We start from the raw sequence: 21,420 nt of genomic DNA, 5'->3' as shown, positions 1-21,420 counted from the left end.
AAAAAAAATCAAATTAGAATTTATACTTATTTCCAAGTTCAGAGACAACTTTGCGTCGTTTATCGAACAATGGTCGTTTATGTCGTCAATGGAATTCCGCTTTCACTATTGTTTGTCAAATAAAAGTATAATAAATACATACTGAATATTGTTCAATAAACTAACCACGTGATTAGACGTTCCTGAAAATTCATTAGGTTGTTGTAGAGATTGCGTCGTTTAACTGTACCCCAGCTATCAATCTACTCAAGTATTGTTCAGTTACAACGACCCATTTTTTTTTATTCTATTTGGCCCTTACATGGCAGATTGTTTAACAGTTATATTAATAATAATATAATACTGTAGCGCAAACAACGCAATAACAGTATAACGAATAAGGTTTTTTTGCCTGTTATTTTACGAATTCAATTTTGAAACGTCGAACAAAACAAGATTTCTTTACAAAACCCCAAAAACTTAAATCTTTGAAAAGCCGCTGACCGAATAAAAGCTATAGTGATTTTTTTTCTGTATTTATTTTACTTGTAGGAAAAAATACCTACAATGTCCATACACTTTAAAAGCCAAATACTGACGTATCTCTTTACTCGATTTTTATGGATAATGGTATTTTTTTTTTGGTCGTTGTTCTCGATCATTTATTTGTATCGTAAATATTATGACCTACTTTGGGCTGTAATTCTAATACATATTGTGTACAGCGGTGTTTAAAAAAATTTGATTCATCATAAAAATATAAGATCTTGGAAAACAAATATATTACATTTTTATCTTTAGAAAAAATAGGGCGTATTTGTAAAGTTAAAAAAACTTTTTTCAAACTTACCAATTGCATATTATATTGCAAAGAACAAAAACTAGTGTCTTGTCCACAATAAATCACCCTGTATACCGGATGATTATTCGTCCTACACAAGTTCTATTTTAAAATTATTGAACATTTTTCTACTGATGATTTTTTATGAAAACAACATCTGTTTAAAATTAATATGTATATTAAAAAAATTAAAAACTAAGAAACAAACATTTATTTTCGGAAAACTGATGCTCGCGGCCTCTAAAAATAATTATTAACATGATTTCAAGGGAAGATCAGAAAAAAATGATTTTTGGACCACTCTAATAATATATTATGTTAGTAAAAGGGTAATTCTCGTTTTTTTTTTTTTATACATTGTTCATTGTTCATAATAATTAAGTTGGCGTCAAACACGAGTACATTAACGAACACTTGTATATCCGCAAAGCACAGTATTTATTGTATACACTGAATATACCGTTATGGTAACATAAACCGTAAGTGATTGCGAGCAATGGTGTGCTATGAGCTGCAACGTGGGAGATGGAGATGGTGGTGGTGGTGTGTACAACGATGTGTGTTTAAAACGGGCTTGTCGCACAATGCGGTACATAAAATTATGGAAACACATTGGAGCAACTGGCGGTATAGAAACTTACCGTCTTAAAGCAATTATTTAACTCGAGACATACGAAAAGAGGTGAGAGCACATAGTACACCTACGTTATCGCGGGCCCGACGACCCAGGTCTAAATCATAGGTGTTCCACACAATATTATCATAACGTGCGACCACAGAGTAAATCTCAAAGACCCTGCGCTGTCATCGTGCCCCTGCGCTGTTATCACTTAACAGCTTTTGAACTCGCAGTAAGTTAAGCCGACCGCGGTCGTCTTAAATAATAAGAGCCACGCATACACACTAATGGCCCGAGTAATAATTAGTCGCACTGCGGTTCGGCAAATAATTAAAATTTCATATCAACTAATTGCCTGCGCTTTGTACGCCCGACCGACCCTATTATATATAGACACAGGATAATTGGTTAACCCGGCGAGTAATCTTGAAGGATATTAGACTTTTTAATTATTATTATCCTGTTTTATAGCTGATGTTAGTTAGCCCGAATTCGATATACGTTTCAACAATACAACCCAATCACTTATGTGATAAAAGCCTACGAACCCAAGATGTAACGTATATATTTCATTGCTACCATTAGTCATTTTTTTTTCTACAAAAGTTATTTATGATACTCGCATTTGCCATCACAAACACACTAACTGTAGAAATCGATGAAATTTGTTATTGTGAATTTTTTTTTTAATACACGTGTTTAACTACTAATAAATTAAAAAAATTATTTTCAAAGTGTTGTCAAACATGATTTTACAATATTATTTCGGCACTAATTAAAAATTGTATATGTGCTGAAAATAATTAACATCTTGAACGTTTAAGGTTCAAGATTCAAAAAAGGCAAAATTTTAAGCCTCGATAATATATTATGGTATCCAACTAACCAAATTTTATTTTATTTTTTATTTTTTAGTAGGAAAGCTTTCCCTTGAAAGGGTTAAAATCCATGCGATAAGTCTAAAGAATTTGCGACATCGTTCGACCGAAACTATTAGGAATTTTATGTTTCACCGACGTTTGTAAGGCGCCCGCAATGTAATATAATATAAAAGCCAGGGAAAAAGAGTAAAGGCATTCGTCGAGAGTTTTGAAAACAGAATTTCGAGTGTGTGGTGTTAAGCCGAAATGAAGAATTCGCAGACCTCGTCTTACACTTGCAAGGTATTTTTCATTAACGCGTACGGACTCGAAAGATGACTGTCTCCGTCTCTCTCTCTCTTTCATTTTTCAAGACTTTATAAGACGATGAAGTGCCAACGGATTAGTACGTTTTCTTGGCCTAGTCATACAGTCGAGGGCACTCACACACAAATACAGATATAATATATATATATATACGTGTATATCCACAACAGCTATACTCATTTTCGCCGTCATAAAGTCGGGTGGCAACGATTATACGTTTGCCGCCGTTTGCTTATTATTCCTTCGAGAGTGCTATGCAATGTGCGTGCTCGCCATTATACGGACAGTGTGCTGAACGAACGAATCGACTTTGGCACTTTCGAGGTATTTTCTCCAAAAAAAACCGTAAAAAAACGTTGACGACGACCACGCAAAGAAGAAAGTATGACGGCGAGCGGTTGCCAGAGAAAATAGCACATACTCGACAGACTCGAAGAAAATGCCCCTCGCGTTTGTGTTCCAAAAGTAAATGTTTATATTACCACTTTTTTATGTAACAAGCCGAGCCGGTAAAACAATTTGTACATTGCCATCGGTATGCTATTCTCGGATAGAGTCCGCATGAAGTTTAAAACACGATATTATAATGTTCTTTCTTATTAGTCATAGTACTGATCTACTCTGACCAACTCTGTTCAGACGCAATACAACCCTGCAAACGCTCACGTGAGCATAATACATGTATAATGTGTTAATTAAGTCAAACTGTGTATGACATTCATTGTTCGTAACCGACGCGCACAGCATTGTATAATTATAACCGGGGTGTTAAACGTTCACTAGAAGTCATTATTATCACTTCGAGACATCTGCTTATGATGTTCTAGATCAGATTAGCGCACGATTTAAGACAACTAGGTCAAACACGGAGTGGAGCAATTTATTTGTTTGGGCTATAAGGAAACGATTGCCAAGACATCACAATACCCCACACTGTTGAACTAATAACAGTCGTGGAATGGCAATTTTTTAATACTGACACAACCCGTGTCAACAAGTGCGGTGGATTTTTTCTGATAAATGACAGACTGAATTGGTTTCAATTGGCGCAGTCGGTAGGATTGTTACGCGTGAAACAAATTTATTTTTTTGACACGTCAAGAATTAAAATACATTCAATATTTTCCAGTTGTGTCAACCTTACGGAAGATGGTTTTCCAATAGATTAATATCTCTATTTTGATAGACATATTTAATTACATTGACGAGTGTTTTTTCCAAGTCACTCTAAGATAAATGTATCAAAATAGTTAAATTTGATCAATAATTTGGTTTATGTGTCAATGACTCGGCAGAGTTTTTTTTTTCTTTTCTCCGGTAGTTTTCTATACTAATCCATTCGGTGGAGGCGGTTTAACGAATGCCGTTGGCACGTTTTATTAAATTATATTTGCCGTTTCCGCTAAAACGGGCCGGGGATTTTACTGTCTCTCTAATGCCCGTGTCTACACCGACGGTCGCCGCGACGCCAACACTACAATCTTCTTTTCCTCCGTGTCTATATACACATACGTGCACTCTATATCGTACCTTGGAAGCCACGATGGGATCTACATGGGCCACGGGTTGAATCCCCGGTACCTCAGAAAACTAATAAACGATCCGCGCCCCAGGGACTCTTTCGAATTTCGATTTTCGCTTTTGTTCGCCTTCTGTTTGTACCGGTCCATTGTGCGAGATCGGCGGAATATAATTCAGTAATAGATAAAAAGTACCTTCAGTCTAATTTTCAACACCCAAGTCCTATAATTGTGCGGTGTGCCTAAAAAACCCAGGGCGGGACGAGGTTGGTTAAAATTTGGGTAAGACGATTCGTAGACAGCAGCAAATCTAATAAATGTCCTGAACACAATTTCGGTTTGTTAGAGCAAGTCAAAGTTAAAAGTTGAAAGCCCCTTAAAGTTTTATTGATATTGTTATCCGGTATCAAAATGATTTGATAACACAATATAGCGAAAGGTTTTTTGTGCAATAGTCGTACGCCAAAACACTGATTACGGCAGTTTATGATAAAATAAACCGGTTAATTATATTTCTTATTACTACAACAGCTGATGTAGACGAAACAAACATAAAGTAAAAAGTTGAGTTTACTTTTTTTTTACCTTGATAATAAAACATGCTGATGTTTACTGTAATATCCTCTTTGGAAACACACAACTATTCATACGCGCCCGGATCGTTTTACTAAAATGTGAAATTTTGTGAATTTGTACATTTGAGAGAGCGTGGGGGGGGAACCCGGGGCAAAAGAGGCGTTATGTCGTTTTTTAATATCAACGTTTTTTGTACGGAAATTCTCGATCGATAAACCATAGAAATATTATATATATATATATATACACATTCGTGTTTCATATTATATTTATATATAATATATTATGTCTGCGGCGGCGGCGACGGCCAGATGACTCGATGCCAAAAAGCCCGTGTGGCGACCAACGCCAAGCGGTTCCGCCCGCAGTGATCTGTCCTGCCCCGCGCCGGAAACCGTCATGGTCGTTGGATAATTTTGGTCGGTCGATGACAAGCCGATGACGGGGCACCTCAGCGGCAGACTCCCCCTTTGGAACACCGGATCCAAGATAAATGACTTGTCGACCGGGAAAAAGTCACCGCCGAGAGTTATCGGCCCACCCTCGAGTATATATTTTATTACCAGCACCACCACGATATAAGTTTTGATTTGTCGTCTCGCCCAATCGACGTTATTACTTATAAAACTTTGCAAACAACTGTGTTGTACTGCGAAGAAGTAACGTCAATCAACATAATGTGCGTCATACACAAATGATGTACAAAGTCTTAAAAACGCGTGACACACTGATGCGCCCCATTTGTCGAGAACTAGGGAAAAAAACTGTTATAAGTCTTAAAATTGTCATGCCCGAGTTTCAGTATTTAGTTTCGATGCATAACTGAGAAGGTGTTGTTTTGGAAATGATTAGTTTCTCTTTTAATTTTTTTTGGACTCACATATCGACTAAGCCGCCGAATCCATTAGATACTGGATAGAAACTTTCTATACTGCTCTTTTTTAGTAAGCCAACTTTAAAACATAAATTCTGAGTGTGGCTATAACTTCATAGAAATCTATAATACATTTTTTGTTTTTTTAAGGGAACATATTTTTGTATTTCTATCATCTACATATTTGCATACAAGCGTTTATAATAATAATTACTTAAAACCTGTAACCTCCCCCACCCAATATGCTCTGTCCTCGCTATATCTCCACCGCATTTTTTTGTCTTTTTAATTTGTTTTCTACTAACAACGACCATTATTAAACGGTTAAAAACGGGGATATAAAATATATTTCCTATAAGCAGAGTTAGTAAATTGCTTAATTTATTTTCCTTGGTCATTGAAACAAGAAAAGTTTGCTAAAAATTAGAGACTGATAACCAATTTTGTATGAACGCTAATCGAGTTATTAGCAAAATTGTATAATAAATAACACAGCGTCCACTCTGTCTATTCGCTTAAATGCTAATAACTCCAATAATAATTATTCAAAACTGATTATTGGCTAATTGTATTCATTTGTAAGATATTCCCGTTTAAATCAACCAATTAAAATGTTTAAATTACCATTTAGCTTTCAAAAGTTACCCGCTATACAAACCATCCATTTCAACAATATTTATAACTTGACAAGTTTTTAATTATTTTCCACTCTAACTACTTTACTGATTGGTATTACCTGTTTTAACTGAGAAGAATCATTTCTTTAAAATAATTATACACCGTACCAGGAAAATTTTAAGACAGTTCACATAAAATATTACACTGCGCTATAAATTTAGCATGTTTCTTATTTAAATAAAATATAAATCAAATAATTAAAAAAAAATACCACGAATAATAAAACTGTTGGCAGGAAAATTATAAACGTCGTTTTAGGAATTACATTAAGCTTAATATTATTAAATGTTCCGAACCGTTTAGTAACCCTAACGGTAATTTTACTATGCGATAAAGCTCTTAGCTAGTGTAAACAAATTTCCCATGCTGTTATCCCAATATTGTTTAAATCTTTTACAAACTAACGTACAACAGACATAATACTATGTACCTTACATGAAATTATATACACATTTTAATGCAATAACCGTATAATAAAATATAGCTTCCATCTCTTATTTGAACAGTTGCTGAATGCATACATTGATAACTTCCGTATGAACTGCAAGTCTCCTTTGTTTAATCGAAAAATAAATAAAAACTTTATGTGTATGACGCAAATAAATAATATACGGAGAGAATGATTATTTTATTTGCACATTGTGATATTTTTTGTTTAATAATTCCTTTAAAAAAAAAACGAATAATAGCTGTTGTTGATAAAATGCACTTAGTAATTTAATGGATAAAACTTTTATTTTTAATTAATACGGTACGCAGATGGCTTAATAATAGTTATGACAGAGTCGAAATACGAATTAAAGTCATTATTAAGTCGGCCAGAAGAGTCGTCAACAAAAATAAGGCTTCTTGTCAAAGAAGACAAGACAAAACAGTGCAAACATAAATCAGTTCTTTAAGTATATTGGTCAATACGATTTGGGTAGAGTAAGACAGTTCAAATACCTTGGGACGGTCCTAACAGAAAAAAAAATCAAACGAAAGCGAGGGAAACAAAAGCGAGAATCCAGTCTGGAAACAAATGTTTATTTAGACTAACGAAGTTGTTAGAATCGTATTACCTGTCAAGAGATTTAAAGAAACGGCTATACACCACCTTGATACGACCCATTATTACATAGAATGGAGCAAAGACCAATGAGAAAATAAACTTTTTCGGTTTAAATAAAACACATAAACAAATACCCATGTTCGTTTAATAGTCGACCAAGTAAAATTATCAGCTTTTTTGGCTTGCCCGTTTTTCGAGTAATATAACTCGAGTTTAAAGCTTAGAGATATAATATAATAGTACATTAACTATTAAAAATATATAGTAAGCTATTACACTGTCTTGTAAAATGGTTAGACGTTGCCGGATGTTTACCACTATTACAGCGGCGGCGGCACCTGATCGCACGGAGGGCAAAAAAAAAAAAACAAACAGGTAATTTATAATATTATAATATCAAGACTTGATGAAGTTTTCACATTGTTTCAACCTTGTCGGGTCCGACCGTACCTTAACGTACTCTCGAATGCGCTTATCCGGCCATCTCAATTTCGACCCATGCCAAAACGTGGGCGTTATAATATTATTATATGGCGCATTAAAAGATACTCCGTTGACCCGTCTAATGACCGTTGATAAAGCCGAGATTAATAATAATCAACTTTACAGCTGATAGTATATACTGCATCGGCCGGTACACACACGCCGGTTATCGCGGTTTAATGGTCCGAATACGGTGTGATGATGTTGTCGTTTCATTCTGCCTTCTGCAAATCGTGTAAAACGTTTTTACCAGATTTCCACGATGACGTCATAAAATTTAATAGGCGATTCCCGCGTTACCGCCGGGGCAATGCGCTCGTGTTATACCTATTCTATAATATAGTTCTATCCAAACTGAAACCATGTCAAAAGCGTTCAACACCGCGCGAGTTCTTTTTTTTTTTAACATGGATATGTTATTCGGTTGTATACAACAAATTTCGTACAGCCATTTTCACGTTGCACATTTACTTTCAGCTAAAGATAAAATATAAGTGATAAGAGTTAAGTGATACATGATAAGATGATAAGATTGAATATCAAATCAAGATTATGACTAACTCAAACTGTGTTGGAAACATCTGTAACCATCGTATCCCACTGTTATTGCTTCAACTTTAAAATTTACCCCATTTTTAGGGAAAAAGGGTGTTTTTTGAATTTAATAAAAAAAATAATTTTGCACATCGACTTATGTTTTAGGGTCGCTGATTTAAAAATAATATTAATATTTCTATTTACCCCCAAGTTAGGATGGGTTAAAAGAGTTGTTAGGGAGTGTAATTTCTTATGTTGCACATAGATTTATAAAATTTTGGGGTCCCACTAATGTGTCGCAATGTATCAAATTACAAAAATTTTATTGTTTTTTTAAATAAGGCGCAAACGATTTTTTTTTCTTCTTAAAGCTGAGAAGTTTTGTTATAAAGTTTTATGTCTGATCGGTAAGAGTAACTAAAATGATAAGGTCTACTTAATTTTAAAATAAAGTAAAATTTTATCAAGTGTTTGAATTTAACAACACACACTTAATCGAAAAATAGTAATCATGAGACTTCATGATCAATTGTATTTATATAAATTTGTTCGAAAATACATTCGTTTTATATACTGTTTTTTTTATTACCTTGTGCTTCATGGAAATATTGAAAAAAAGATGTTTTTGACATGATTACGTTGCTTAAGTACTATGTAAGGGGGAAGTGTGTAATTTGGTTTGGATTGATGAAAAATAGTGCAAAGTTTGAATATTGTCCAGCTAATAATACGTTTCGAACCACTGTGAGCAACATCACGACACTAAGAGCCAATCGGACAAAACAGATATCATTTTTGGAGTCGACTGGTTTATGAGTTGTTATAGCTGCTGTAATTAACACAGACAGAAAAAACAAAATATTTTCTCGGGTCGGCGCGGCCGTGCAATTTAAACCGTGAAAATTTAACGACCGTTTTAATGGTTAACGCCGTGATCGTTAAGCACAAAAGCTTTGTATTCGTTATTATTTAATTCATTTTGCCGGCTGTTCGCACGGCAGCGGTCTGTGACATATTAACAGACCGGTAATTGAAACCTACAGCCGGTGTTTAAAGCAGAGAGCCTCGTCGAAACTAGAATTAAATGATATCCGTCTAAACACACTCGTCGGAGTCGTTCTTTTTTTGCGGCATCTCCAAAGGCCTTTCAGTGTCGGCCGATCGTTTTTTTGATTTTTTCCTTTGAACAAATCGAGACGTCTGTTTTGAACGGTGTAAAAGAGCGTACCGCCTGCAGCGTTGACAGTACTATACACTACTGTGGAGCACAGCTGGGCCGGGGGATGAATTAACATGCACCGTCACTCTGGTGTGGCATGAACGGTTTAATGACTTCATAATAACGCAACGGCACCGAATACCGGGATGGTCTGGTGCATTTTATATCGTGTCGTTTAAAAGGCAGTTTACGCCGGATAAACGGGCCGTGTAAATCGAATTTACGCGAGCAATAAGGTTGGCGTCTCATTTGGTGGTAAGGCAATCAGATCTACTGCGGTAAAATGTCGTAGAAGTAAAAATAAACAACAGAGAAAACACAGGAACACGACAAAACAACACGACAACGGTGACAAAAAATTACTTTTTATTTTTAGTTTCTTGATGTATTTTTATTCAACCAAATTGTGAACGGCGTAACTCGTATTTTCACACTTAATTATCGGTTTCGGCTTTAAAAACTTTTGAAAGGAAACCGAGAAGATGAACGTGTTATTTTCAAATTAAAAATATACCGTGATAAAAATAAAATTTAGCATATTGGGGCATATTATAGAGCCTGAATAAGTTTAGAACGATTTTACTTCCCTAGCCCCCCCCCCTCGAGTTGCGCCAATGGATGGAGCGTTTTGGGTTCGAGGAGGTCGCAGATATTCAACCGAAAGTGATATAATCAGTTTTAAGTTAATACTTTATGTGAATCTTTAGACTGTATTAAATATAAATAGAAGCACTAAATATAATATACTATAAAGTATTATGTTTTTGATTAGATACGATTAGGATTGAACAGTCCATCTGCGGGGCCATTAGTTACCGTTATGCTGTCCTGACAATATTGACCTACTCTCTTGTTTTGCACCGGCATTAATATTATGTCCGTAGTTGCAACCATGTTTCTCGATCACACGACTCATTGCAATACCACATGTTTGAGAAAACCGGTTGCCACTAGAGACACATAAATGCTCTGAAGGTGGACTCTGCAATAATGTACGAGACATTAGCATAAAACTGATAAGACATACATCTAAAAATTATCTACTTAACATTTCAATCGACGAAGGCTTTAACACAGTCAGACCACAATACCAACCTTAATAAAATTGTATATCTATATTTTTCATTGTAATGACCGACCTAACCGATATTTAAAATATATAGTGTAGATTTTCGTTACAGCAATTGACAAGTATAAAATGATAGGCAATTGTAAAAAAAATTGTATTTATTTTTTTGCACTATTTTTTCATAAAATATTGTTATAAACAATTAACTACAATGTCTATACCTTACATCTAATATACTCTCAGTAATTGCTATACTACAGGCTACAGGTAAAACACAACGCGACAGTTTATTATTAAATTGCATAATAATTCAATCTCAATAAATCACACGTGAAAGTAAACAACAGTTTTTTGACATCTTTTTACGAATATTTCCAGATTAAATCTGAACTAATACATTTTTCTCGGGAAATATTTTTTATTGCTGCTTCATAAGTTTTTCAATTTTCAAAAGTTCCACAGGAAATTTGGTTGGTATGAATGTTTTAAGAATTGTTTAGAAAATACAAACACAACTTAATAATATGTTTGTTGAAATAAAAATATTACCATATACTTTGCCATAATTGGCAAACAACATTTTTTTTATTAAGTTTTACTAATTACGCGAGGACCTGTGTTATTACCGATTTAATCGAGATTAAATAACTACGGAAATAAAATTGTATTTGACCTAAAAAGCAAATAAAACGTTTATATTTTTATGGCCCATGAGAAAACCCCACTCGAGCATACATAAATCATTACAAAATGTACAATACAACTATTTCGATGAGTTAAGGGTTTTACACCACCCACAGAAAATTAAAACGAATCATTTTTTACCAAACAAAAATGGCGAGTTTTTAAGGAATTATATTTTGGGTTTTTTATGTTGTTTTTGCAGTTTTAATTCATTCTGGAAATTAAACTCGGTTACAATGCAAAAACCATAGCTGTTATTCATTAAAACCAGCGGTAATCATTTTAGCGGCACAAGTTACATTTAAATTAAAAGTCATAAATTCCTATATAATTTTTTTTAAAAAAAAATGATTCACTGTAGACGGATTTAATTTTCTTATTGAAGTTTATTAAAAACTTGTGTTTTACTACACAAAACAATTTCATGCTATTTCATATACTTAAACGCTAATACTTTCATTTACCACGTATTAAATTGTATCATGTCAACAACGAATGAAACAATAATATATTATGCTTAACCGATTAGTCTGCACTTGTGGCGTTAATAAACTTCACAAGAACGGGATCGACCTTAAATTGCTTGATGAATAGTTTTATCTAAGAACATGCTATATAAAAAAAACATAACGGTTCAAAATGATGTATAACAATTAAGAAAGTAGTTCAACAAAATCATCAAATACAAGGTATTTTTTTTTAAGTGATCCACTCAATATCTTATAGGGTTTAATGAGTCATTTTTTTTTTCCATAATGTTTTTGTACATTGTAATCTCAACTTTTTACAAATCTAAATGGTAAATAAAAAAATAATTTATTTCAAAAAGGGTCGAATACACACAAATTTGTGAAAAATTGAGGTCATAATGTATACTATCTAATAAAAATGTAATTACTAGTTAAACCCTATGAGATATTGAGTTGATCACTTTTATAAAATCGCCCTGTATAACATAACATCAGTTTTATCAGACAGTATAGAAAAATTTAAAACTATACAGCAGTGTTTATTATAAAATATATAATTTATAATAATGTTAATTGTTAGTAATATTGTGACGATACATATATACATACATAAGTGTACTGTGTGAAGTGTTGTAAAATGTTATCAACTATTATCAATACAGAAATGTCTAGCTTTTTTGATGATAGATTATTCTTATTAATTATATTTTTTTTAGACATCAAATATCAATCGCATCTATGTTTGACCAAATTGAAAGACTACCAGCGGGCATGAACTATTTTTATAAAACTGAATATAGTACTTAGTATTTAATGACTAGTTGGTGTATGTATATGGTTAACTATAAATAATAATACTAATTTCGGACCGTTTATATAATTTCCTGTTAAACCCCGCTTTAAATGGGCAAGACCGCGAAAGTTTTAAGCCGCTTAACGGTGCTGTGTCGTCCAGTGTTTGCCGGGACAACATTCACCGAGCAGTTCCAATTTCCGTCTCCCTGCCGAATCCCATGTGTATGTGTGTTTGTGTGTTGGAAAACGGTTAAGGGCGGATTATCAGTCGGTGTACCCGTTTGTCGTGCACCCCAAAGGAGCGTCAAATCCTAATGAAATCGGAATAGACCGCAAGTAGTGTTCGTAATGAATGTCGCTGGCCGAGACGTAGGGAAATAAAAAGAAAGAAATGTGTGCTCGGATGGTTATTTATTTATTTTGGTTTTATCTTTTTTTTTCTCTCCTTCTTTCTCGCCACCGGTAAACCTTCCAGGCTACCATTGGTTAGATTTACGACCTAGCGATCGTATCTGCTTTTCGTATACGGATGGCTTCTTCGACATTTTATTCGGACTAACACGAGCAAAACTAAAAAAAAAAAAAAACCCCCCACTCGTTTTGCACCGCTCTTAGGTACACAATACAGGGTGATCCGGCTGACGTAAGACACTCCTTTCGCGAAAAATATGAATACTTTGAACATTTTTTTCCCCTATACTTGTGGGTACATATTTTACCATATTATTATTTGAAATATTCAACTCTTATACGTAAAACAAGTATGAACTTTGTTTTTTCAACTGTGAACATCTCTTAAATTCCATAAATGTGTAGACAAAAAAATATATTTAAAAAAAGTAAGCGTTTGAACATTTTAACTGTCATCAATTTGTTTGTTTGTTTGTTGTGTACTTGCAAAGATATTACATTTTCCAAAATCCGGTAGCCAATAAAATACATACTCAATGTGGACATTTTTCGAGATAGTAACAAAGAAGCGACAATCATTACATAAAGTCATAGCAAGCAAACAGATTGATGGAAATTAAAAATCAAACGCCAACATTTTTTAGACAATATTTTTTCTACATATTTATAGAATTAAAATCATATGTTCACGTTTGAAAAAAACCCAAGTCAATACTTGTTTTACGCATTAAGGAAGAAGAGTTCAAAGTATTGAAATATTCATATATTTTTCAGACAAAATGAGTGTCTTACATCACAGATGAATCACCCTGTAAAACCAAGTACGGAATAACGACGAGCTCTTCGTCCGACAATGGGAAAACCCGTCGGCGATTAACGGTTTTTGCTATTCACTTTTCTGATGAAGCGCTGTACGGCTAATCCCGTTGGCAACATCCATGGGAAGGAGACCATTAACGGGGAAGCTTTTGCATTGTGCGAAACGCCGGCAAAAGTATTACAATGTGTATTGACAAATGATGGTTGTACGAATTGAGGCGAAAAACATTGATGAAGTTTCAACCGAATTCTCATTCTCTATTTTGTGTCAGTCGATTATGCAGGCACGCAAAACCAAGAGTTGATCATTAAGCAAGTATTATTGAGAACAAGCAGCGGCCTTGTACCAGACCGACAGGATGATAAAAAATATGGCGCTTTTTTTATTGTGTTTGTATTTCAAATATATTTTGCTACCCCTTTGCAAACCAATTTTGTTAATAGGTTCTCCAATGTAATACTGTTGATCGCCGAACCGGAATATATCAGCTAGTTCAACAACAACAATTACAGTGTGTCTATTTAACGTGGTCCATCCTAATATTGACTTTCCTACCGATAATAATTTTAGCATAATAATCAAAATTCGCTAAAATACGAGTGCGGCCATCGACAAACACGGCTAACCCTTTAAGCTTTAATAATAATAATAACAATAATATTGTACGGCTATTTGAAAGGTAAACACTAACAATGAATTCACCGAGCACGGTTAATAAATGAATACACCATGACTTGTTAACCTATTGTACAACCATCGTGCGGTAATAAATTCGAACCGTTGTTATATTATTATATAATATATAATATATGAATTTTGTTTGCAAAAGCTCGGCGAAACCAGACTGATTTGATGATGTACTGCGGTAATTGGTTTCTATATAATGGGATTGTTTTTTAAATTTATAAAAACTTACCACAGTGAAGGGTTTTCGTACAGACTACACGCATACTTTTGTAACTATTGTTTGTATACATACCTGAAAAATAAAAAAACGATTTAATTAACATTACAAGTGTTATTATAGTATTAACAAAGCAAGAAAAACGGATCGGATCACGCCGGATAGAAGAAAAATTAAACATAACTTTTAGCCTGCTGTGTATATTGTGTATTATTTTGTACTGAATTAAAACGGCAAAGACATGTATGATAATATATTTTATGGCGTAATTTACGAAACGGTTCTACATAATAATAATGACAATAGTATAACTGTCTGCTGATTATTATTGATGGTGTTATTATATTTTACAATGTATTAACAACGGTATGATTTATACCGAGTGGTGTTCTACACTGGAGTGTAACGATATTGCCTATACATGTCGCCGTCTTATGAAATATAACTGAAATAACGACGTCGGGCCATTACGGATTATTGTAACGTTAGTTTTTCTGGTACATTTACCAATTAGTTTGCACAGTCGATTCGCATTAACTAAATGAGCAAAACGAGTTAATCCGGAAATGATTGATGTATTGCGAAGCGCTCGTTCATTCGAGAAAGGACATAAGTCACGAGTATCAAATTTTCATAAAAACAAGTGAAGACAATTACAATTTAGGCGGACAAAAGTAATAAAATTCAAAGTCCAATTTTATCACAGTAATATTGTACTAAAACCCAATCGGAAAAACAGTAAAAAAAATATTTGCCAGTTTTTCAACATTTTTCTAGAACTTGCTCATCTCATACCCAAATATGGCACCTCTCCGTCCCGCCCTGGGGGGTTCAACGTTTTTTGGGTCTTTTTATTTTTTAGGCGCAATTATAGGTGTTTAGAGTTAAAAATCGGACTTAATGTAGCTCTAACCTTATTTATAACATAACGAATTAGTGTTAACAAAATGTTGCGCGTTGTAAAAAAAACCCAGAAAGTGATTCAAAAACTAACATTTAAAAAACAAATTGAACGCCTCAAGCAACGTTAGTAAAAGTAATTATCGTAAATCTGTTAGTAACGGCGAACAAATGGTTTTTTCAGGAAACAAGAGAGAAAATATTTTGTCATAAACACACATTGTCGCCTATTTCCGTTTGAGTCTTTTAGCGGTCGGTTGTTGGAAGAACACATCGTTCGGCGGCAACACAAAGCTGTTATACTGTTATACGACACGTAAGGTGAATAAATACAATTTTATTATTTATTTAGTATTCTTTTATTTTTTTTCAAGAAATACCGGCCTTGTAAAAGTTGTGCGATTTGAAAATATTCGAACAAATAAAAAAAGTAAACCGTACGCGCACACCGGTCTCGTGTTATACTCTGCAATAAAGTGGATTTTTTTTTTATGGGAAATATTGTTGCGAATACATGGCGGGAAAGATCGTTTCATATCGGTTTCAATGTGTATATATATATATGGCGTTCACGTGCCGTAATAGTTTTCCACCAGGTCGAATACGTGGGCAGATTTAAAAAACTTAACGGCCTAAACGTCGAACCGGGACATAATTTTAGGTCTGATAACATAGTGTTATTACGTTGCTCGTTTGCGCCTGTACAGCTGATTGTTAAGGGCAAATTTTCGTTTCCTTAAACGTCTTCGATAAAACCCAAGACATCAGACCGTTGCCGGGCCAGTATAATTTTTACAGCGGCCGACCACAATGTTAATAATACGGTTGTTAATGTCGTTTTTTCTTAAACAAACCTAATAATATATGTTATGTTTAACTAACATTATGATTTGCAAATGTTGTGTGCGAATAAAGAGAAAATGAAACAACTACATACATTAAAAAACATACGTATTTATAAACAAATAAAACATACATTCATAGTTAAATAAAAACATAATGGAGTATGAAATTTAAAATGTAATATTTATTTTTATCTAGTAGTTTTATATCCATGTAATATTTGCAAAAGTCAACTCTACTCATAAATCAAACAATGATTTCCTTAAATATGTAGTACAATTTATATTTAAAATATAATTAAAATTACTCAAATAAAGTAATATTTGTAACATAACATATTATTTACACTTGTTAGATATAAAACGACTATTATTGTTTTTATAGTTAGTTGAGTTATACACGATTGATGTGGTCTTCTCTCTATTTCTTGACTTATTCGTTCGTCATATTTTCTTTTATTTACTTCATATACCAACGTTATATAATAACGCTTATGAAACGCTTTTATAATGTGCTTTATTTATGTGGAATTTATGGAAGTTTTGTTCATTTCAAAGAATTTATAGCTTTAATAGTATTTATGGTGTTATTTAAAAATCGGATTCATGCACCGAGCATTTTAACCGTTGTGCTCTATTGAAATGACTGAATACTAGGTATTACAGATAAGTACTGTTAAACAAAATATTGCAATACCTCATACCGCCATGTGGTGTTATAGAAATAGTATAAATATAATATGATAATTTATATTTTAATATAATATTAAGTACTAATGAAACAAATACTCATTTTATACTTATTTTTTTTTTTTAGTTAAATATATAAAGAACTGCGTTTTTGGAATACAAGCTGGAAGAAATGGAAATACACATGTTTGGAAAGTAACCAAATGTTTTCGTTTCGCACACGAGACAAACATAAGATCTAAGTTAAGATCCGGTTCCGGAACCAAGATTCACCACACACATGAGATTTAAGTATGTTTACAGGCATGGCCGAGCTAGCCGCTATATTGCAGATATTACATAGAGTCGGATTGAGTGTAGTGATATGACCTCACTCGCATTAAACCGTAGTTTATTGTAAATGATTAAATTGGAATTTATCTGATTTGAGTTCTACATAACCGTGTTTTACAATCAGTTATAAATGTAACGTTGATTTGAAATGGATTGTTTTTGAAAATCTTAATAAATAGTAAATACTCAGGATGGTTCATGAAGGAAAACACATTAGATTTCTATACCATAATTGGTGTCTTACCTAAAATGAATCACCCTGTAGTAATCAATTTTTTTTTTTTGTATTTACTTACAATTATTTTCAACCGTAAATTTTTATTGTAATGCACCTGCTAAATGGATAGCGACGTGCATATTGACAATTTATTGTTTTCTATGGTAATATTATATTATGGTAAGGCGGTATTGTGTATGGTTTCAAACGGTTTGTCTGTACTCAATCGAGATGTAGCAGATAAATTACACCGTTATTGGTATTGGACATTTTTAATCGTCTAGCTCGGACTAATAAAACTGTCACCGAGTGCTAGAACTATTAATTTAAATTTAAATCGTACATTGTGTTAGCCGTGTGTATTCGATAGCAAAATATTCTATTCCGGTCCGGAGATGTCGAACGTGCACATTCGAGAGATTCGAACGGCATTGACTGGAAAAAATAAATAAATAATAAATCGTTATTTTCGAAAAGCATTATTCCAAGACAATGTGCCGTCGTCGTGTCCGCCAAGAGCATCGCTCGTCCTAACCGAATACCGCAAAGAGTCTGAAATGTTGGTCACCGTAAAAAAAAAAACCCCAAATACCACTTGAGAAACGCCAAGTTATCGGAACCCGAAAAACCCCCAAGAGTAAATGTGCATACTCGACAAGATAAAAACCTCTTTATGCGATCCATTACTGTCGTGTACCGCTAACCTCTCTACTTGCGATTTAAAAATGTAAGCGGTGTTGTGTAAAAAAGGTTTATTTATTGAGGACTCGGACCTTCCGCAAAATTCCACTCGTAAAGACGCATTTCCAAACGTAACCGACAAAACTTAGACCCTTGGTTATATATGGTAACTATAAATGAATATAGAGAGAGAGTGGGGGGGGGAGGAATATAGAGAGAAGAACGGTTATATTAAATATTAATTGTACGGTTCCAAAGTCTAAAACATGCGGTCGTTTTTATGAATTTCAAAAAGAAAAAATACCATATTAGTTTAATGAATTTTACATCGCCCAATATGCCTACTCAAAGTGCGATTGGGATATATTTTATGTGACCAACATCGAAGGAAAAAATAGATGTTTTTAGATGATAGTAAAGATGGTTAATTATTACTTTCGATTTGAAAAAGAGCCAATTTTTTTTATCGAATTGGGTTGCCTACTATAATTATATCTAAGTATAACTTATTTATATATATATGAAGGGCTGTGGGGAAAAAAGATCAATGTAAATTTTTTAACGTTCTGAGAAAATCATGTTTTTAATTTCAAAACGTAATACATTTTGCCTGTATGCCTAAACTTCCGGCGGTCGTAACTCTCGACTAATCTATTCTTTTCCCTGGTTCGAGCGCACAAAAGATACAATACATCAATACAAATAATTTGATTAAACTTATGATTACAAAACGTATGTATGCATGAAAAAGGTTAAATAAAATATTATACAGACAGGTGAAAATAATTTTGTTATACTTTTTTGTCTAATGTTAGTAAGCATTGAGATAATTACAACGGCAACTTTCATATTAACAAAAAAAAACAATAATATCTATTAAAATCTTATGTCTCACTAAAACTACTTTTTTATCTAGTAAATATAACATTATTATCATTAGGTACATATATAAATATATAAATATTATATTAATAATCTCAGAAATAGAAACCTATTTATAACATGTGTATACAAAACTGCTTCAGGTTATAATTACTAAAATTATCATTATCATTTTAATTACATCCAACATAGTACTGTGATTATTTTGTTATCTTTAGTTTTCAACTTGATTTTGACATATTTTTTCGCAAGATTTTATTATTTTTAAACAAATATGTATTTATAATTTATATTTCATTATCAATATCCTCTTGGGCATTATCATATCTATATGTAAATTGTACTTAATTGAGTACCGCCAATGAGTGATTTCTCCACACAAGTCATTCGAGCTATTTATTATCTTGTGATCAATAATACTTATTGTAAGATAATCTGATTTTCTTCGTAACTCGTTGCAGTTTTTTGAGATGTTTATGAGTTTCTAAATGTTCACATGGTGTGCAACTACAAGTCTTTGAAATTGAGAATGAAATCCTTCAATTACACTTTTAGTGCGATACCTCTTATAAGGTTATATAACATGTAAATTACAAAGCGTAGAAGGAAACGTGGGCGCTACCTTTTACTGGATGAAATCCAAAGGGTTTCTCTGTAAAACGACTTTGTTTGGTCTTCTTGCTTGAACACAATTTCAGCCGTAATGCATTCAATGAATTAATCCTCGCGTATTGAAATTTCGCATTGAAGTAAAATATTAGTTGTGTGGCGACCAGAAATTTGTATCTAGAAACTTTCCAAAAAAAGGTATTTTCATACATTGAACCTGTTATAACTATCATAGGACAGAATTCAAACACCAAAGTATGAACTCTATACTCTTCAAGTCGGACGTAAAATATCTCTATGTAAGTTATGTACTTAAGTTATATGTGTGATATCGATTCACATGCATCGTACGCCGTCGCTTATGGTGTACTCAACGATTTATCCTTCGAGTTAATCGCTTAATTCCCGTATCAACGCATGTATGCCTCCGACGATTTGTCCTCGAGATGTATTATACACGTTTAATCCACGTCCTTACGCATCTTATTTATTAGGTTCAGTCTTACGGTGGCCGACCCTTAAAATCGCAGCGTGCGACCTACTTGCAAAACGCCTAGCAATATTAACAGCTCTTCTACATACCGTTGCATTCGATCAGTGGCGCTTATGAGCTCACTACACTAATGCCGTTTAGACTTCCATCAAGCCAAGCTCGCATCTAAGCATTCATTCCACGTACTATCCGTTCTTGTCACTCCATTTTTCATTTCAATTTATTATCAACCGTCTAACACTTCAAACAGTTTTTTATACTGCGAACATGAACTACTAGTCCATTTTGTTTCGCAATATTAGAGAATATCGAAATTGTTTGTCTTTTTTATTTTATTTTATTTTTCCGGAGCTCTATTAACTTTTAAAACTTAAATAGCGACGCATATTATATTTAATTAACTTTTTAAATTGAAAATATTTTGCTGACATTTCTGACTGGCCGATAACCAGTTTTGGGTAATTACTTTTTAGAATAACTAAAATTTCAAATGGTGGAGAGCGGTAGAGTAATGCGCGCAGAGAACTGCACCCTTCCTCCCATCCTAAATATTTGACTTCAATAACGTTAAAATTCATTATCCAAAACTAGTTATTGACCTGTCAACAATTTCAGAAAATTATTCTTAATGTAACAAGTTAATTATGTATACTTACGTTTCCATTTAGATTTCAAATTTAGTATTTAGTAATATTATAATATTGTAAATTACATTTTAAAACCCGCCTTTGTGTTAGTTTTAATGACGGCCGAGACCAAAACATACACGAGGTTTCACTAAAATGTGTTATGGTACAAACAAACAAATTCACTCGTTATAGGAATGTGTTCTTAACGTGTAATATTATTATACACAAACGAACAACTTTTGAAGTATACTTGATGAATCTTAATGAAGGTAAATAAAAGTTTTTCCAAACTACTCACATAAGTCGCCAAGACTACGGATTTCGGAATGGCGACATCCAACTAGTGGACGTTTTCATGAACAGCCGACTATAGACAATGCGCGTCTCATCTATTGAGTTCAGTGATATTAATATTGTTTTTTTTTTT

At 33.4% G+C, this 21,420-nt stretch overlaps 1 protein-coding gene across 2 annotated transcripts in view; it reads right to left on the bottom strand.

Moving 5' to 3' along the window:
- The window catches only part of LOC126837315 (lachesin-like), a 153,565-nt gene that overhangs the window by 75,754 nt on the left and 56,391 nt on the right, over nucleotides 1–21,420 (bottom strand). Inside the window, exon 1 of one of the 2 annotated variants that reach the window (XM_050571175.1) lies at nucleotides 14,730–14,758. The exons of the other annotated variant lie outside the window; for it this stretch is intronic. The gene's annotated coding sequence lies outside the window, so the exon portion shown is untranslated. Of the gene's footprint in view, nucleotides 1–14,729; nucleotides 14,759–21,420 lie in introns of those variants that run through there. 2 annotated transcript variants of the gene reach the window in all.

Source organism: Adelges cooleyi, unplaced genomic scaffold (genome assembly GCF_023614345.1).
Source record: "Adelges cooleyi isolate 19-005CV unplaced genomic scaffold, UGA_ACOO_1.1 ACOO_flye_CR_arks_rails_tigmint_CR_PRNA_248, whole genome shotgun sequence".
In the NCBI taxonomy this organism is placed as follows: Eukaryota; Metazoa; Arthropoda; class Insecta; order Hemiptera; family Adelgidae; genus Adelges; species Adelges cooleyi.
Note: the sequence above shows the minus strand (reverse complement) of the source record. Positions and strands in the feature narration are given on the sequence as shown.